Source organism: Acipenser ruthenus, chromosome 1, assembly GCF_902713425.1.
Source record: "Acipenser ruthenus chromosome 1, fAciRut3.2 maternal haplotype, whole genome shotgun sequence".
In the NCBI taxonomy this organism is placed as follows: Eukaryota; Metazoa; Chordata; class Actinopteri; order Acipenseriformes; family Acipenseridae; genus Acipenser; species Acipenser ruthenus.
In genome coordinates, this window is record NC_081189.1 from 30,278,759 (window position 1) to 30,299,429 (window position 20,671).

General features: G+C 37.7%; 1 long non-coding RNA gene across 1 annotated transcript; it reads left to right on the top strand.

Annotated features, from left to right (window-relative positions):
• The first annotated feature begins 14,854 nt into the window (after positions 1-14,854).
• On the top strand, positions 14,855-18,163 carry LOC131737018 (uncharacterized). Its single transcript, XR_009328602.1, has 2 exons — positions 14,855-15,053; positions 17,784-18,163. It is a non-coding gene; the product is annotated as an uncharacterized LOC131737018 (long non-coding RNA).
• Positions 18,164-20,671: the final 2,508 nt, after the last annotated feature.

Sequence of the window (20,671 nt, forward strand, 5' to 3'; positions counted from 1 at the left end):
GTGGTACAGGTAGTAAATAAGTGTTAACCGGTCCATTGCTGGTAGTTAATTATCAATTTATCAGTTAATGCCACGAGATGTAGTGGAGTGGCATTAAAGTCGACACAATTATGAATATTATATTCCTTGAAAAAAAAAAAAAAACTATTTACTATTATGAACCATTTTAAACATAATGTTGTGTTGGCATTATAGTCTAATATTAGAAATTACACAAAAAAAAGCCGGTTTGGCACCGATACTGAAGCTTTAGAGCGTTCATGTTAAACTGCAGCGGTGTGTTAACGGTATGTTGCGTTTAAGTTCCAAGTTGTGTTTTCAGTGTCATTTTGTCTCAAATAAAGGCTTTCATTTGATACAACTTAATAGTGATGGATAATGTGAGTTCTACTTTTGGTTTAAAGCTGTCTGAACATTGCAGTTCAGCAGACGCAACTTGCAAATATTGTTACACAGTTACCGATATCCGATTTGTAGAAGAAAAAACAATCGTCACCAGGCATAATTAGGAATTCTGTTCAAAATAATATAATTAAAAAATCTATAACAATAATTACATTTCAACTTCTCTCTATTTACAAATAGTTTTATTAAAAGAGAACAACATTCAAGCCAAAAATAACACTTCAGAACAAAAATTATGAAGGTAATTGTAAATATTAGGCTACTAATACAATCCTATATATAGATATTTAAGAATACAGCTTATTTCATCATACTGAAAAAACAAAAAATGCTGGTAAATTATGCGGACACTAATAAACACCAATACACTTCGATAAAAAATAACATCTATGTATTGTCTTTTCCGTGTTCATCAATATTCTATCTACAATGTCTACATACTATAGAATAGTGTCCCCTGAAATTTGAAGCAGCAATGTAGAAGCAACAGATTTAATTCTACATTTTCTAGCAACATGTAGACTAGTGTCCCCTTGGCTTAAGGGATAATGGCGTTGCTGTAGTTTGTTCCTCTGTAATGAACTCCTGAGTCAGTAAAGCAAGGCCATTATCATGATTATATTGCCAACTTTTAAATGTATTTTATTTATGTATCTGTTTTTGAGAGCAGGGCCCGGGTGCCCTTGTGAAGCATTTCATTCATAAGTAGTGGTTTTAGAACATATGTCATTAATTAGTGTAATATTTGTGTAATTATAATTAACAGAACACTGACATCCATAGAAAACAAGGAGAGCAGTGTCTGGTTGTTGTATATTTTCTTATAGTGCCGCCTTCTAGTGTAAGTGAACATTGAAAAAAAAAACATATTAATTTACAAACACAGCAAGACAGTAAAAATGTTTCAAATGAAAAGCGTAAAGATTTAAGAGAACTCTTTCCAGAACCAATTTCAGATATGATTTTACTATAGTACAGAAATGTTATTCAAAGTTAAGTAATGGCTTTTGCCTTGAGAAGAAAATGCATTCTGTAACACACCTTTAAGGTGTTGCTAAATATTTTAATAAATCTTACCCTTCGTCCACTTCCATTCACTATATAGGTCTCAAATGTGCGGTTGTGAAAGAAACACATGTTATCATATACTTTCATTTTAAAATGTGACATTTAGGTAAAAGAAAGTTGCTTCACTTACAAGGTAATTTCACCTCAGTGTATTTAAAGCTGCGGGCTCAAGCATCATACAGGCTGCAAAGCATGTCAGTCGACCATGCAGGAGCGTAAAGGTCAATACAGCACTCCCTGCGGATCCCCAGCCAAGCAACCTGCAGCGAGTGGAATTCATACCAAGCTCGCATCAGGCACCCTACACTCCAAGAGGCAGGCTTTTTTTGTTTGTTTGTTTTCAATCCTTGTTTAGAGCTCCTGAACACGTAAACTTAAATTACAAATCTACAGCACAGAACATAAAAGTGAAAAGGTACCTGTCTTTCAAGCCTGCAGTAAAGTGTGACAAACTGTTATTGCAGGAAATAGGTTATTGGTGTGAAAAGAATACATTATCTTTCTAGATGTGCCAGAAGAAAAAAAAAAGCGTTTTGTGTAACTGTGTGGCGAGGTACACCCGCCCCTGTGCGTATCTTGTGTGTTTTGTATTATTTTGTTGTATTATTGTTTAAATGTACTGTTTTTTATTTTTTTTCACAATGTTTTTGTTATTGTTGTTTTACAGCATGGATGGGGTTAAAATCCTCCATCCAGCTGAACTCATGTGTAAAGTGCGCATCTCCCAAATTAATTAAGTAATTAATAATTGGGGAGGTGGCCACATATATAAAAGCGAAGCAGCCACCCCAGAAAGGTTGATGAGAGTGGAGAGTAAGAACGAAAGGTGAGTGAGTTTAAAAGGAAATAGTCAGCACTCACATATCCGACCCTATAAAAATTTGACTTCAGTGACGAGTGTGACGCATATCTGATTATTTCATCTGATTTGACATGTATGTTGATGAGCACGTTGTAACCTGCCCCCTACTACCCAAACAGCCCTGCACACATGCACACACACACATTTTGTACGGAAAGAAAAAATATGACTTGGGTTTGAGGAAATGTACAGGGAGACGTTGGTTCTTTCATTGAAATTTGCTACCGCACGAGTTGAGGGAATAACACAGCAGTAAAAGACAAAAACTTGTCAGATTTTTCAGGGAACACAAAAAAAACCATACAATGTCAAATGGATTTCTATTTTCTATTTTTTAACCCTTTGCAGTCCTATGTCGGACCATGTCCGACATTACAATTTTCTGAGAAGACTGATAGGACTGATAGGAGCCAAAAAAAAGGGGGGGGGGGGGGCGGCGGATCTGAGCAATACACATAGCCCGGCACCACAGAGATAACACGGACATAAACAAACAAGATAGCTGCTTCTGCATCCAGCGCTCAAAGAATATCACTGACATTTTCAGAGCTTTTTGAGATGTTTTAGTAATAAAATAATGACTTGGATCGCATTATTGAGGAGTTTGGTGATAAAAACGAGTGATCAGGAGATGATTTATCAGTATGCACGACTATGAAGAGGTTTGTGAAAAATACAGCGAACAAGGGGTGTGGCGGGAGATGCAGTACTGAGTGTCCTGTTGATATGCAGTGCCTTTTAAACCTGTTTTATTGTGAAAAAAAATACTTTTAAACCGCGCATGTAAAATAAACTGCGCATGTGAAAATAAATTGGACCTGACGCGCATGAGACGCGCTGAATAAATGGAACGCAAAGGGTTAAGGCACAGCATGGCTAGATGTAATATGAAATCTAGTGTGGGATAATTAAACTTATTGGCTCAGGATCTTGCCTTCTGGGCCAGCAGAAGCCACCCTCAATTAAGGTCGGAGGTCAAACAAGGCCGGGACATGGCGGACCAGCAACACCTAGAAGATAGATACAGTTGCAAAGGAGGCAAGGGGAAAAAAAATTCTGAACATTTAGTGAAAGGTGGGCTTAGTTTATATAGTATTGGGTAGCCAGTAAGTTTAGTGTAGTGGGCTGAAACTCGCCCCTAGAAGCCTCCAAAATCTAATAAAATAGACTAGAGAATACTGTTCAACTCAGATATAATCTAAACAGGTCTGTGTTACATTACAAAATTGACCACGCTGCCAACAAAGGAGTGAGGCTACAGCATGAATCAAGGATTTTACATTAGACACCTTTAGCCATTTAATAGATTAAAAACATGCCTTTATTAAATACAACCTAGCTTTGCTGAGTACTTTCTGCAGGCTCCTAAAACTTAATTATTAATAATCTCCACTACAAGAGTCATTCTTCAATTGTATTTGAAGCGGCTCTACTGGATTGCAGTTCAGACCTGGAAGTCAGACAGTCTGAAAGTGCTTCAAGAGCTCCATCTTATACAGTAACTAAAACAATAATACTTAAAAAACAGAAGAGCTTTTGAAATTCATACACTGTCATGCTTAGTGCCTGTGCTGTCTTCCTTATACAAACAATGCGCAGTATTGTAGACATATAACAATTTAACTGTTTTCTGAGATGTTTAAGACTAGAGGTTGGGACAGAGAACCCATTACTTGTACTCATACAATAAAAAAAAAAAAACATACACAATATTTGTCTTTAATATGCTGGTTTATTATTACACTATGTAACACAATTTTTGTTCCTGGGTATTAAGTGTTATTTCCTAATTGCTTATGCCTCAAAAGTATAGAACATGGCTATTATTCCCCACAAACTTTGCTTTTGTGACCAGGACAGTGATATTTTGAAATTTACCTATTTCCAATGAGAAAACGGGCGAATTTGTGTCTTTTCGTTCACAAAGTCAGAAAAAAACAACATATGAATCCAAATTAACATGTATTTATACTAAAGTAATACAAAAATGACTACAAAAGATTTAGAAGTGAGTAGTTTTTCGAGATTTACGATTATACTGTAAATCACTTTCACGAATCAGCCCCCAAATGTAGTCTCCCATCATGTTCTCGTTATACTGTCCTTGGTAGCGGCGTTCAAAGTCCAGTATATCCTGGTGGAAGCGCTCGCCTTGCTCCTCCGAGTACGCTCCTATGTTCACCTTGAATTTATCAAGATGAGCATCAAGGATATGCACTTTGAGGGACATCCTACAGCCCATTGTGCCGTAGTTCTTCACCAGAGTCTCAACCAGCTCCACATAGTTTTCGGCCTTGTGATTGCCCAGGAAGCCCCGAACCACTGCGACAAAGCTGTTCCAAGCCGCTTTCTCCTTACTAGTGAGCTTCTTGGGGAATTCATTGCACTCCAGGTTCTTCTTTATCTGTGGTCCGACTAAGACACCGGCTTTGACCTTTGCCTCAGACAGCTTAGGGAAGACGTCTTGAAGGTACTTGAAGGCTGCCGACTCCTTATCTAGAGCTCTGACAAATTGTTTCATAAGGCCCAATTTGATGTGCAGTGGTGGCATCAGCACCTTCCGGGGGTCCACCAGTGGCTCCCACTTGACGTTGTTCCTCCCCACAGAGAACTCAGTCCGCTGTGGCCAGTCCCGCCTGTGGTAGTGCGCCTTGGTGTCCCTGCTGTCCGAAAGGCAAAGATAGCAGGGAAACTTGGTAAAACCGCCTTGGAGACCCATCAGGAATGCCACCATTTTGAAGTCTCCTATGACCTTGATGCCATCTCAGAAAAATGCAGATATGTATCCACTTAGGCAGCTGGAACTAAACTGAACTGGTGGGCTTAAGGACCCTGTATTTATACTACTATTTATATTACTGGAAAGTTCTAGAAAGTTCTAGAAGTTACTCCAAGTTTATTCAGCACTGAATCTATCTGGAATATTCTGGAAAATAGGTAAATTTCAAAATATCACTGTCCTGGTCACAAAAGCAAAGTTTGTGGGGAATAATAGCCATTTTCTATACTTTTGAGGCATAAGCAATTAGGAAATAACACTTACTACCCAGGAACCAAAAAAAATAATAATAATTGTTACACGGTGTTATTATTATTGTTATTATTATTACCCATTACTATATTTCACATATGACTTTATTAAATATGCCCTTATACTTGAATTCAATTTTCCGATATTGAACAATGAACAGTATTTTCATTTAATGGTAAGTGGTACTGTGTAACATTTGCCATTAAAATTATCGCCCATGATATACGCTATCATGCTTTATTAATAAGCACATTTCATCAAAAAGGAACTTGATTGGCCCATGAAGAATTTTAAACATATACAGTACACTAAGAAAAATAATCCACGCTTGTTGACTTTCCATTGGCTTCTAAATTATTTACTCCCCATGTGCTGCATGAATGAAACATGTTCTGACATGCTCAAAGACAGCTGTGCTGATGGTGTCTCACCCCCCATGGTCTGCTGATGGTTCTTTATCTCTAGACTTGCTTCAATTTGTCTTCTTCAGAAAAATATCCAATATTTTGTGTCAGAATGTATTCACTACAAGACACTTACAGGTTTGATATCTCATGCAGTAAATCTGATACATACAAACCAGATTTACCAGGGCATGGCCAAAGACAAATTGTAACAAACTGGCAATGACATGATTTTTTTTTTTAATTCAGAGCATTGTGTCTCAGAGATTAAACCAGTTTACACAACAAGTTTTGGCTAAGCTAACAGGTTCCTGCTACAACAGGTGACATCAATATTGCTTGGAGGTGTTTAATACATTCATTGACACTTGAAGCATACATTTTTTGCTTGTTATTTTTGATAGTTTTGAAAAACTGTGTTAACTTGAAATGACTGTTGGGTTAAATTGTGAGATTTAGATTCAGTCAGAATATGAAACTGATACTGTATATATGATGTTGTAAGAATAATGGTTACCAGGAACCATACAGTACAGCCTAAATCATGTACTAGAATTAGTCATGGGAATTTGTATATACATATACTCCCAATTTGATGTAACAATAAGCCAATTACTGTGATATTATGTATTTTTTTGTGCCTCGTAGGTTTGTACTGAAAATGTATTATCAAGAACTGTATAATAATCATGTTTCTGACAGTCATCTGAAGCTGAAAAGGATAAGCACTACAATTATCATGAGGTTTTGTTCCACTTTTCTGCATACAACCTTGTGACAGAGAAAGAATGAACCTGTCTTACAAATCTCCCTCCTGACCTGTGAGGGTGCTGTGTAAAGGAACAGTGTGCCCCGGACTGGATGGTTTGTCAATTCATTCCAGGGAAAGGTGGAAGTCGGCCATCTAGAAAGAGGCGGAGTCACAGCACACCAAGTCATCGCCCCAGACGGGAAGCGATGTGGCAATCGCGCATTGGAGGAAAACGATTGCACTCACTAACCAAGGGGGCGTGGCTGAAGGTATAAAAGGGGATGTGACGATGTGAACTGTTCCTTTGTTAAGGATGAACCGCTGAAGGTATGTATGTACCGTGAGTGTTTCATGTTTGTTTTGTTTGACGTTTAATTGTACTGTTTGTCTTTTATAGACGGCTCACACATCCAGGAGCTGTCGCTTAAGGCCAGCACCCAACCCAGACTTCACTGCACTCATACTCACTGAATAAATTCTATTTCACCACTTGCACTTCAGCACTCACTCTGGACTTGTGATTGTGTTTGTGTTCTGTGTGTGTTTAAATACCATGTCTATTATTTCGGGACTGAACCCCATGTTTATTTAACTGCACAATACACATTGTTGGGTATTGGCAGTCCTCCATTATTTTACTGTTGTCAAGTTACATTGGAATTTGGAACCACCATTTCATCAGTACTTTGTTGTTTGTCTTTATCTTGAGCACTGCATCACCCATACACCAACGCACTGCAAACCACTTTGCCACAAACCTACACTTATAAAAACAACAAGATTCTGGGGGCTGTATAATGGGCAATGGAAATAATGTATTCTCCCCTGTACTGTGGAAGAGAGCAATGGCATAGCTTTATTAAACATTCAGCATGTGAAAATCAAAACAGAGAAAAAATAAACAGGGAATGTGATGCAGAATGTCAGAATCAGTTGCAGCTGAAACATCACTTATTGTTACATAGCTGACAATCAATAATTGAACATGTCATTATCAATCAACCCTACTCAACAGCTCTGTGCTGTTATAATAAAATAGCAAGTTTAATTAAAAACCCAATTAAATGTGAATAATCGTGTTATTGTAAGATTTCATCATGGTTAAATTAGATTCCTACAGTAATTATGCATTGCTGGAATCTTCATAAAACAGTTCACTACCAGGAAAATGTATTTAAATTACAATAATATAATTCAGATGATACTGGATTAACTGTAAAATAACAAGATCAAACTACTAATATATTCTTTTTTAAATTAAACAAATGGTCACTGTTTAATACAGAATTAGTGTAAACAATTATACTCCTACCTGATTAAAAATAAAAAATACAATCACAAATGTAAAAGTTTAAAATACTCACAGAAGAGCAGCAGGAAAACACTTTAACGATCCTGGTTTAATGAATCCAGCATTGGTGACTAAATACCACACAGTCACCTGAATACCACACAGTCACCTGAATACCACACAGTCACCTGAATACCACACAGTCACCTGAATACCACACAGTCACCTGAATACCACACAGTCACCTGAATACCACACAGTCACCTGAATACCACACAGTCACCTGAATACCACACAGTCACCTGAATACCACACAGTCACCTGAATACCACACAGTCACCTGAATACCACACATGAAGGGAGAGTTTTAGTAAAGAACACCAGTAGTGGCTGGGCTTACGTCTGTAATTGAGGTTGTGGAGATCAGAGGAGTAAGCAGAAGGTAGTCCAAACTAATGGAGCAGGTTGTGAAGAGGATCGAAGAGCGCGGCACAACGACTGTATTACTGTAGATCTGGTCTTGGGCTCCAGTATGCAGCCTGTTCAAAGATAGAGCAGGGAACTAGGCTTGAGCTCCAGTGCCTGTAACTCTTTCTCTGTGTGGTTAGTAAAAGCACCCAGTGCCTGCTTTCCATAGTGGGTTTTTTCTACAACAAGCTTGGTCTCAGTTTCCTGATTTAATGTTACAATATACTTTAGAAGTAGCCTTTAAAATGGCATTGGTTTGCCCCTTCAGCTTCTGCTGTGTGTGAGTGTGTGTTTTTTTCCATGGCCTTCACAGTTAAAAAAAAAAAAAAAAAAAAAAAAAACATGTGCTTTCTCCACTGGGTCTGGTTCTACCTTGCCCCACTAGAGTAGACTCTACGGATGCATCGACCCACCTACCTTGGTGTGTTGGGTTTTACAAATAAAAAAAAAAGTAAATCTCTTTCTTTTCTTACTGTCTGTAGGCTGTGCTCCACTCTGCTGTAAGCTACTCACTGCCTCGGTTGTGTGATCGCACACAGTCCAGACTGGACACCCAGCCCAGTACCCTAGGTTGGCCAGGGTGTCCTCGGCTTACCGCGCACCATTGACCGCTGTAGTCTGGCAGCTTGCCTGTAAGCTGCCCAGAGCTGCATTGTCCTCCGACGCTGTAGCTCTTGGGTGGCTGCATGGTGAGTCCGCAGTGTGAAAAGAAGCGGTCGGGTGACGGCACACGCTTCCCTCTATGAAGTAGTTCCTTTCATAGTAGTATAATTATGCTACTTAAGCAGGGTTGAGGGTTTGGTGGAAAGTCAATGTCAGTACAAGTTTATAAACCTCCCTAGTCCTGTCCCTACGCCCTTGGTAATGGAATACACCTTTGATATTGAGCACAGATGACAGCTGAGCCGACCAAGCTTGTCTGAACAGTAATGACTCAATAATGAGTGACAAAAAAAAACATAAGCAAACAACAGAAATTAACAAGTATAATGTAAAGACAAAAGAAATCTCACAAATATATACAATCATAAAGGAAATAAATACAGGAAATTACAAACCACAAACATATAGCCAATATAACATACAGTAATAATAAATCTAAAACATAGGGAAATCTACCTAAGTTCCTGTTTAGTGCAATAACTTCCACCTTACAGACCTGTGTTCTCTCAATAGAAAGTGTGCCTGACAACTGACTCCAGCATGCTTGATGTCTGAGGATTCTATTACAGGGTTCGATGTGTACTGTAAATGTGAATTTGAAGGCTACAAAAATTATGGGCTTTTTTTGTCTTTATTTTGCCATTTTGGATTCAGGCCCTGTGAGATTGCCTATACAGCATCCACGGGAGATGCTTTGTAATGGTATTGTGTTTACCTTTGTTATGTTTTCTACCCAGCTTGCAGTCGTTCTGTGCATAACTTGTTGTGAATGTTCTGTATAAAAGGTACTTGTTGGTGCCTGTGTGCTTCATTATCATTTTGTCACCAGCAGGGGATGGTGGCAGATTTTTATAATTACATTGCTGATGGTGCTGTTTATTTGTACATGTTTAAGTGATACATTAGATTAAGGTTTGCTTATTTCCCACTAAAATAACACTTCCTTGCAGGGAAGCAGTTAGCAATTCTCCCCTTAGTGCTTATTGCAGCTGTTCTGCAGCATAAAATGATCAGCAAATGGTATAGTAAGGAGGTTTCTTTGGAGGTCAGCCATTCTGTTATTACTTAATAAAGGAACAGCCCAGCTGAGATGAAACCTGTCCTGAAACCACTGCCTAATGCTTAAACGCTTCACATGATTGTTCAAGCCTGTGACAGGGTGGAAACCCTCTAAATAGAGTTTATTTTATGTAACTAACTGATTTATTTTGTACCAGTACTTGTTTTCATTAACACTCTAATTCTACCATTCACAAATGCACAATGATGCCATCAACTTAATCTAATAACAGCATTATCGATCCCATTTAAATGTAAGTTTCCTTTTAATTCCTGTATTTTGTTTTAGTTCCAATAAAAATGGGATATGGCATGTCATGACCAGTTTAAAACAATGGTTAAAAGGTATTTGTTTTTAGTTTGGATTAATTATTATTTAAATATGTATTATGTATTATTTACTTTATCCTGCTCACAAAAGATTCTCTTTCAGTTGATTACAAACAAAGGTATATATCTAAATAACTAAGCTGTATAATAGTGATAATGAAAATTATTATTAGCTAATGCAAGTTTTGTAGCAACAACAACCATCGTTCTTTAATGTGGAAGTCTACGGAAATGTCAGTGTTTCTTTATCATACTCTTTTGTCCTGAAACTATGTAGCGTTTGGGTGTACTGAGCAAGACTACCCAAGACTACATCCCTTATTGAGCCTTATATGAAGGTAATATTGACAGAATGACCAGCTACTGTAATTAAGGACAATCATTCTAGACATACAGACATAAACGTGCAAAGAATCCATGTAATCTTATTTTATTCCTGGTTTACAGTAAACTCGTCCTCCATGATCTCCGACCAAAGTCGAGAAGACCCACCTTCCCTTACAAAGGTTAACAATAGAAAAAGCATAGCAAGGAGTAATTAAAAGTATTAAAAACATGTTAAAAGCATAGGTAAGAACAGTAAACCAGAGGGAGGTACGGTACATGGTTTTAATGAAAATGTTCTTGTTAAATATAAATATGAATTGAAATAAAAACAACAGTAGCAGAGAAGTTTCAAATGAGCAAACTACCCAGTATGTAAAACTAGCATTATAATATCTCAAAACAGAATGAAAAACACACACTTCAATTTCTTCAGTTGAATGCTATTCCACTTTTGTTTTTTCTTTACCTGTTAGTGAAATTTAATACAACACATTAAACAGAAGTGCCACTGCCCACACTAAAAAGCCTCCTTTAATTTCAACACTTCCATAGCAAAACTGAATTTTTTCAGCAGTATTAATGAACAAGCACTTAAAGTTGTTCTGTGGTCAATGTTTCAAACAAGTAAAGCAGTTTTTCATTTTTCTAAAGTGGTGTGTAATATAAAATGAAATTTAAAAGTATGACATGAGCATTGTTTGCATTATATTACTATGACATCTATTAGGGTTTATCAACTTTGAAGAAAAAAAACAAGACTTTTAGGGGCTCCCGAGCGGTGCATCCAGGTAAAGGTGCTCCGCGTGGCGTGCAGGATGCGCCCTATAGCCTGGACTTTGCCGGCTCGAGTCCAGGCTATTCCACTGCTGACCGTGGACAGGAGCTCCCAGGGGGTGGCACACAATTGGCGGAGATCCACCCAGGGGGAGGGCTTAGGTCGGCCAGGGTGTCCTCGGCTCACGTGCACCAGCGACCCCTGTAGACTGTCCGGGCGCCTGCGGGCTTGTCTGTAAGCTGCCCAGAACTGCGTTGTCTGCCGACACTGTAGCTCTGAGTTCGCTGCATGGCGGGCCTGCAGAGTGAAAAGAAGCGGGCGGCTGACGGCACATACTTCGGAGAACAGCGTGTGTTCATCTTCACCGCTCCCGAGTCAGCGCAGGGGTGGTAGCACTGACCTGAGCCTAAATACAAGTGGACATTTGAAATTGGGAGAAAAACGGGGTAAAATTAATTGGCGACTACTAAAATAAAAAAATAAAAAAAGACGTACTGCTGAGAAGTTATTTCGATTTGGCTTTAGTAATTCACATATGTATTGCTTCTGCAGCAATTTTCTGACCAGTCAATTTTGAGGCAAATGACGTTTCACCATGAGAACTTGTAACATCAGAGAAGAAATATAATGGCTCTTTCATGTACCAATTGCAGTTGGCTGGTGTTTACTGAGTCACTCATTTAAAATGATTATCTATCTTTTACAAAAGGTGACGCTTTCAATAAGGATTTGCCTGTGTGATTGCCAGGCCAATCAGCGCACTTTTGGCAGTCACATGATCAATACTATTGATTAGTTTATATTTGGGGAAACCCCTGATAAAGTCCATATATGGATAGTATAAATCATATGATTTGAATTAATGTATAATATGATACAGAGGGATTTCCTAAACCAACCAGGTATTACCAGACTTGTTTAGATGAAATAGTAACTTAATCATTTCAAAAGAACAGTTTAAAAACATTTACCAGTAACTATTGGTATCTAACAGTGACTTTCCTTTCGTGTGGATGTGTAGAAAATTACCTGGAAACCAATCAATAAATACATTCTCTCACAATATTCCACATCTGTTTTCCAGACACCAAATGACCTTGAACCAATCAATAAGTTCATTTTCTCTCTCAGTATTCCACGTCGGTTTTCCAGAGGCATTGGTCCTGAACGATAGTCACACGATTAATACCAGCCTTTTTATTGAACTTGGCAAAGTCTGGTGATGTCATTAAAAATCAAAAGTGGTTTGATTTAGCAAAGTTGCCTCAAACTAGGTCTTGCAGTCTCCTGGAACCAAGGTTTAAGCCTGAACAAGTGGATTCTACATTTGGTGCTCTTCATTTCAAATATTTTGCACCCACAGACTTAAAACTTCACAAATATGTAGATTCTCATTCAGTTCCAAAAGGGACCATAACATGTCCCTTCATGCCTCTGGTCTTCCATTCACTTTGGCCTTGTAAAGTGGTCAGCCATCTGGCAATGGGCTATGTGCCTTGATGTAGTTGAGGAGAAAAAAGGAAAAGAAAAGATTGTTCTAATGCATAAGGCCTGAGATAGAGAAATCGGGATAAAAAGAGAGATACAGGAAGGCTAGAAGTACAATGAAGTGCAAGCTCTGAGACAGGTAATCAAAGAACAGAAAGTATTGTGAAATTAAGCATTTCAAACACTTATTTAAGAAAAGTGTTTTGCCAGACCCCAATCTAAGAATGTTAGAAAATAGACCAAAGAGACACAAAGGTAAAATGCTAAAAGGATGAGTCATGTACTTGTAATCCCATCTGTCACAATGTCGTCCCTCAGGAACATTCTTAATTTTTTGTTCTTGGACTTGAACAGATTGATCTCTATCTCATGACAATCTTAACAGTGCCAGCCCCCCCCTTCTCAGGGTATCTGCAATCCTGTTGCTTATGTCTTGTAAGTATTGTCTATTGTTGCCTTTACCATTATGTGATTTATGGTGCACTATTCCCAAATTGATAAAGCCAAATTGTTGAGTGGATAACTTTATGCCACCTTGATAATATAGCAACAACATTTCTACTTTACTGCTGGAATAAATGACACTGATTGTCAAATTGTAGAGACCAAGAAAATAGCTGTTGGCAGTGTGATATTTAAGTAGAGTGGCTTTTAAAGCATCCTACTTGACGTAAAACTGTGATATTTTGTGTGAGTATCTCATACTATTAAAGACATGTCAGCAATGATAGTAATTTATGCAGCTCAAGTTCCTAAGGGCAAACCTGACAAATAACACTAAGTTTTTTTTTCTATGCAGCTTTGTTTTCATCTTAGGAGTGACTGTTACTTTCCCCTTATGGAAAGACTTAAAAAAATGCAAGTTATATTTATATTTAGTGTGGAATCCATAAATAAACCACCAGACTGTGACCTGAGGCATAGGTGTAACACATGAAATTTGTCTTCTAAATATTAAATCTTGATCAGGAGTTACCTTATTTTGTTACTCCAAAAATAATTGGAAATTCCTGCAGTGTGCAGGGGGGGGGTTAGACCAGGCCTGTTTTTAGACGGCATAGGTGGGTGTCAGGTAAGAATACATAATTTAATTCCCCTCCAGAAATAGCAATATACTTTTTTTTAATTTTATTTCAGCCAGGAAACAAAATCAGGGATAACATGATTTTATTGATTTTCTCTTGCAGTACAAGAATATTATTGCAGCAGTAAGTTGGCCAATTGATCTTGCCCATTAGAGCCTTTGACTGATCCCGATGAGCAACCCCCCAAAAAGACGAGACCAGCCTTCCATACGTTAAATATTATAGTGATTCCTGTACACTCAGCGGAATGAAATGCACTTCCCCAAACAAACCTCTAAGAGCAGCAGTACCTCTCTCCACCTCACAGATTATATTCACAAAAATGAATACACAACATTTTAACAATAACAGTGACAGTTAATTGTGTTTTATCGAGGGTCAGAGCAATGGATGAGAGAATAACTTTCATCTTGGGGGAAATCTCTGGTTATCCAAATCTCCGACCCGCCTGTTCCTCCCAGGCTACTGTTTAAGTATCTGTTGTGCCGATTAGACATTGAAATAAAATCCCTTCCATAAATGTCCATAACGCATGAAAACCAGTGCCTCAAATGTTTGAGGATATGGAATGCTATTTTTGCCACTGCAGTTTGCAGCTCCTATCCGAAATTGTAGCGAGAAAAGTCTAAAAGATTAAAGCAGCACAGTAGAAATCCCTATTCCCAAAAAAAATCTAATTTACAGGAATGCTGTGAGAAACATGGCTCCCCAGGAGGAGCGCAGTGTATGGAATGAATTAACATTCCTAGTTAGAAAAATAGTTTCCTGGATATTCCACCAAGCAATCAAGTAAATGTCATGTTTAGAGAAAAGTAGTGACGCTTTTTGTTAAATGTTAAAACAATGTTCTGGTAAAACTCAGTTCTTTACAGCATTGTGGAAAAGTTCATAATTACTATATAAACTCCAAGCTAAACCAAATACAGCCTGGAAGGTGTATATTGGGAGGTAAAGCTGAAAACATAAATGCTTGGTGAGGTTGGATCCATGTTGAAACAACAGTGAACTGAATGAAATCAACAAGATGACGTAGGTGGGAGTGTCAGGTAAGAATAAATAAATAAATAAATATGTTAAAAGTGAAGCAGTATAGCTGTGATGTTTGCGAGGAGGTCAGTCAAGAGTCTGAAAGCCTGGGTTTAACATTCAAAATGACTAAAGGTTTTGAGAGTAACACATTAAAAGTTTAATTAGAACACCATTCAGAAATGGTGGTACTCAAATTTTATCGTATAGCCTTTAAGCTGGCTGTGCTACTAACAGTGGTCACGGAGCAACTAGGGATTTCTGTTATGGAATAAAATGAGCACTCTTTAAGTCTATTTAAATCGTAATGCTGATAAAATAATGAACACATTTTAAATGAACTACTCTTAGTACAACTATGCTCTCTTTCATGTGTCTTTGCAACTACAGTCTATTGCTTGTGAAATAATGATTCTTACTTATTTTGTGAACTATATACAGAATAGATTTTTTTGGTATAATTGTGGAATAATGCTGAACAATAGAAACATTACCACACAAATGTATTTGGAATAATTGCTTTCAAGTGCATATTTTGAGCTGAGGAAGGGTAAAGGGTAAATGGAGAATGATAGTACAACTCCACTAAAGGTTGTATTTCTAATACTGCAAACTATTGGTCTATTAGTGGCTTCTAAACATTGTCAGTCAAATACTGCTTATCTTTAAAACCTGGCTTTGTGACAGGGCAGATATCGAATGAAAAAGTAATAAGTAAAAAGCTGCACATGTCTTTCTGAGTTCCCATAGGCAATTATAAAAATGTACACCGTAGGTATGCTAGAAGCAAGTGCTCCTTGATGCAGATTATATTACATCTTTAATTAACCAGATCATTTCCTCGCAACCATTAGGAAATCCAATCAAAATAATGATGTGCCCATGTAATTACAATTTAATTTGTTCATGCAAAGTAGATATACTGTTGACAGCTTATCTCACGGATGTTACAGATTAGTATTATCGGACTGAAATTGTGTTTAGAACTATTTAGTGTAATTTTTATAATACTGGTCGATCTAGACTGTAACCGCTAAGCCCTCTGTTGGCTAAATATATTTCATTTGCAAGTATTAGAGTGGATTTAGGCCAGGGAGAGGCAACCTTGGTTCTTGGGTTAAATGTAATGCATGATTAAGCACATTTAGTTTATCCTGCTTTTATTTTAAAGTAATTTAAACCACATATATGCTTAAGAAAGTGAATACTAGACTAGTAATTAAAAACTTACACCAAGCTTACCAATCAAAGACATTATTTCAGGTACTTTTTTTTTTCTTTGAAAAAAGGCACAATATTCACACATACATTATAAAACCGTAGTTAAGAGATGCTGCTCTCTGATTGGTCAATTACACATTCTAACAACACACCACCTGGAATCACCATAAATCATAAATAAAATAAACTGTCAGTAACACTGTTGTCAGGTGACTACACTCTTGTAACTGTTAGCTCAGTGAAAGACTTAGAAATGTGATTAAGCACATAATGCTACTGACATATTGTGTCAGAAAAGTTTGCAACCTCCCGACATGCATAGTCTTATTGAAATCAATTTAGTTAAAACCGGAAATCAGGGGGCAAAAACGTTTTGAGCATGCTGGTGAATGTACAACAATTTTATTTGTGGCAACAGTAAAGTCTGTCCTTTTAAAGTGCCTGGCCTCATAACGTCACATGCCGATATCTTAGCACACCACACCACCCTGACATACCACAGTGTATTCTGCTTCTAATTGTTTTCATGTGCTACAGCAGAATCATAGATCTTTCAAAATTCAGAGTTTTACAGTGGGAAATTTACTATTGTCATGTATACTTTGCTTTGGCATGGGTAAATGAAGGAAAAAGTGAAATACTAGACCCATACTATGCAACGAGTACAAACAAGTATCCGTAACAAGGCACCCCCCCCCCCCCCGGTTGCTCTCTGTAGCAATCAGCTTATCTGTTTAATATCTAGGTTGCATATACAAGGCATACAATGCAACTTAAACTTAGAAGCAGCTTTGCTCAAAATCAATAGCACAGCCCTAATCCAGAGTCCCCAATCAAAAGACTCTTATTCCAGACTGCAATCTCCTCTGAAATACAGGTTATTACAGTGGTCAGCTTTAGATGGCATTGGTAGGTTAAGAGTTAAGCAATCTTATACCATTTCTGAGTTTGTGTGTTTTGAATGGGGTGCCCAGCTGAGTTTTTCATTGCAGGTTAACTTTATTCTGCATGGTTGCACATTAATATTATATACCAAATCCAATTTTCTATTTCAAAGTTCAGAAAATAGATTTTAGATCTGAGCACATTAGGGTAGCGGTATGGGGCTAAATATGACTCCTATAAAATTAGTAGAGCATCCAATTAAGCTAAATAATATAGGGACTTCCAATCATCTTTTTGTTTTCCATTGCTTTGTTTTAGGAAATTTTAATCCTATCCATTTGTTCTTGAATTGTATGAATATGTTTGCTTTTGAAAAATATGCTATGGTGATGGAAGAGAGAGGCAATGGAGGACTGATGTGTAATAAACTGTGTGTTCAGTAACTAGTGCTAAATACATTTGCCAAGAATATCAATTGGAGTCAATCGTTGTGATTATGGCATGTATATAATGGAACTAAATGGCTGAAGAAAAAAAATCGTACAAGACAGGTCACATCGTAGAAGACAGTTTTGCAGAGAAACATTTAATTAAACAACTAGAATAAATGAAGTCTTCTGTTTCTCACTTTCTTGGGTAAAAAGAATGTCGCCTCTTAGAGCCAGACTATGCCACATGGTGGAGGAGCTACGGGCACCAGGTCCTGGAAAAAATATGGGAGGGAAGAATACGTCCCAAACACCTCAGGTACCTTACACACTGTTCTATAGTCCTCAACAATTTCTATTAACCTTTTGTTTCTTTCTATTTCAGGTTTGTTGATCTAGGTCCACACCATAGCTTTCAACAAGAGACGACACACGCAAGAACTTTATAAAATGTATTTTTTTATTTTAAATAGTAAAAACAGGGAATTCGAATTTAAAACAAATAAAATATTGCATACAAGAGGGTGGAGGTAATAGCGAAAAGAAAGTTAAGTCAAAAAGCAAAAAGATTAAAAAAAAACAAAAAAAAAAAACACCACAGTTTTCCAAGAAAAAAAAACAAACAAAGAAAAAAAAAAGTCACAATTGCTGCCGATATGCAGCCAGTCCTTCCGAGACGTTTACAAAAAAAAGGAAAAAAATACTAAATCTTCTGCACTGCAGTATACAAGACAAGGCTGCAACCAGCCTGTGTTGTATTGTAGTCTGATGTTACCAACACTCCTGTATAGCCAGCAGCGTGTTCAAAATAAAGGGAAAAAAAAACCTCCACAGCAAACTCCCATATGTTTGCAACAATAAATACACAGCAACAATTCCCAAGAACTGGTCAGTGCACTACGATAAAACTGTTAAAACACTGCAAATGTGCAAAAATGCCAAGAGTCACACAGGTAAAAAAAAAAAAAATTAAAAAAAAAAAATAATAATCCAAAAGCAACAGGTCAGTCTTTACAATAGCAGCGCTCCCTCTTCCTGATTCAAGTTCCTTTCAAGTAATTTAGCTTAAACAGTACATCCACTTTTATGTTCCCCATTTTCTTCTTGCCCCGTTCTTCTTTCGTTTCCTTCTTTCTTTATTCGTTTGTTTATTTATGTCACGTTCTGCGTTGCTTCATTCCCGTCCTCTGTATTCCATCTCCGCCTGTATCCTACCCCAGGTCGATTCGCTATCTTCTTTCGTTGTGTGTTTTTCATTTGTTCTCTCACGTCCTTCTTTTTTCTCTTTCATTCTTTGTTTCAGCTACCTTTTAACTAATCAGATCGATTAATTTGCCCCATGCAGCCCCGGTGGGTAATTGCCACTTAGTTAGCAATACATGCATTCCACACATGGGATTCCTGTCAGAACGTGACAAAATAATTAATGCCGAAATACAAATAAATCAATCATTGTGCATAGTAAGAAAAAAACTGAATCAAGTGAGTGTATAATAAAAGGAAAAAAAAAAGAAATATAGCACAAGTGATCAAAGAAAAAAAAGGAAATCAAAACAGTGATGTGTCACCTGGCGACAAGAACAGAAAACTAACCCTGCCATTCTGTAATGGTAGCTAATTGGTAACACATGGAGTGCCACATCACTTGTGCTACAGGTTGCTGATTAATATCTTTGTCTATTTATGAAGAGGGGAGGATGTATCAATGCAGTTATAGCCATAGGCATTCCTAGAAAATTAATAGCTTGTTGGCATGCAGTTGCTCTTGCTCTAGAGCAATGTATGACCATTCCCAGGGTCGGCCTTAGGGACACACAAAATACACAGCTGTGTGGGACATCAGGTTGGAGAGGGCGCCACGTTGGACTGGTCACAAAAACAAAAAAAAATTACTTAAACCAATTTGTTGAGGAGTAAAGCAGGGACAGTGATGCCAGTCACCCTCCTGAACCAGAGCTGACTGGAACTCCTAACGCTGAACCTAGTTCAAAGATTCAGTTACGCAGCTGGTTTCATAGGATGATCCTGGACTCTGGCCAGTAGTAATAGATGAACAAATCTGTTTGTTTCTGGTAGAAAAAGGACCAGTGAGAGTTCTGGATCAAGAAAAGACAAAACCAACAGAAAATTCATACCAGTTAATTATACACGGAGGCTTAATAATGGTGAAACAACTGACAAATGGTGGCTTGTTTACTCAAAGGCTGTCGATTTGCTGCAAATTATTTTCCACTTCAACTGTTCTGTTGGGTTCTGGAGGTTTTAGTGACTGGAGCAACATGGCCAAATATTTGAGTCAGCATGAATCTTCTTCACACCACATTAGAAGTCTACACTGTTGGCTGGAGCTTGAAAATAGACTTGGAACAGAAGAGACTATTGACAAGCATACTCAGAAAATGCTAAATGCAGAGAAGCAGCATTGACGAACTGTGTTAGGAAGATTGATAGCAATTGCACAACCTTGCATGTGGTGGCAGCCGTGACAAGCTTTTTGAACAGAACAATGGTCATTTCATTCATGACCACTATCTCGGAAACTGCGTGCAGAATGAATTGCATGAAATCATAGCTGATAAAAATTAGAGACACCATTTTAATGGCCATCCAGGCAGAAATGTACTATTCAGTTGTACTTGATTGCACACCAGATGTCAGCCATGTTGAGCAAATCGCTAGCGTAAAAGCTGTGCATTATCAGGTTAGTAGTGTGTAGGATGCTTTGCATGTGCTTTCACAAGAAGCCAGAGATCCAATAGCTAGAAGTGAAGCAGCTTCCTTGGCCAGTGAGTTGAAAAGCTTTACGTTGCTGATATGCAATTTGATGTTGGATTGAAGCTTATTGAAGAAACTTAGGCATTTTTAGCTGAGTACAGAATAAATGGATACCGAGCTGCCAAAATAAATGCGAAGGAGTTAGATGAGGAACTGGAAACAGAGCCTTCATTCCCATCTGTCATAATGCAGCGCAGAAGGAAAAATAAAAGGCAATTTGATTGAGACCCCTGATGGAGCAGTTGCTGACCCTGACAAAAGATGAGAGTTTTTTTTAATGGTTTGGTTGATAAAGCAATGGCTTAATTGGCAGAAAGATTCTAGTAAAT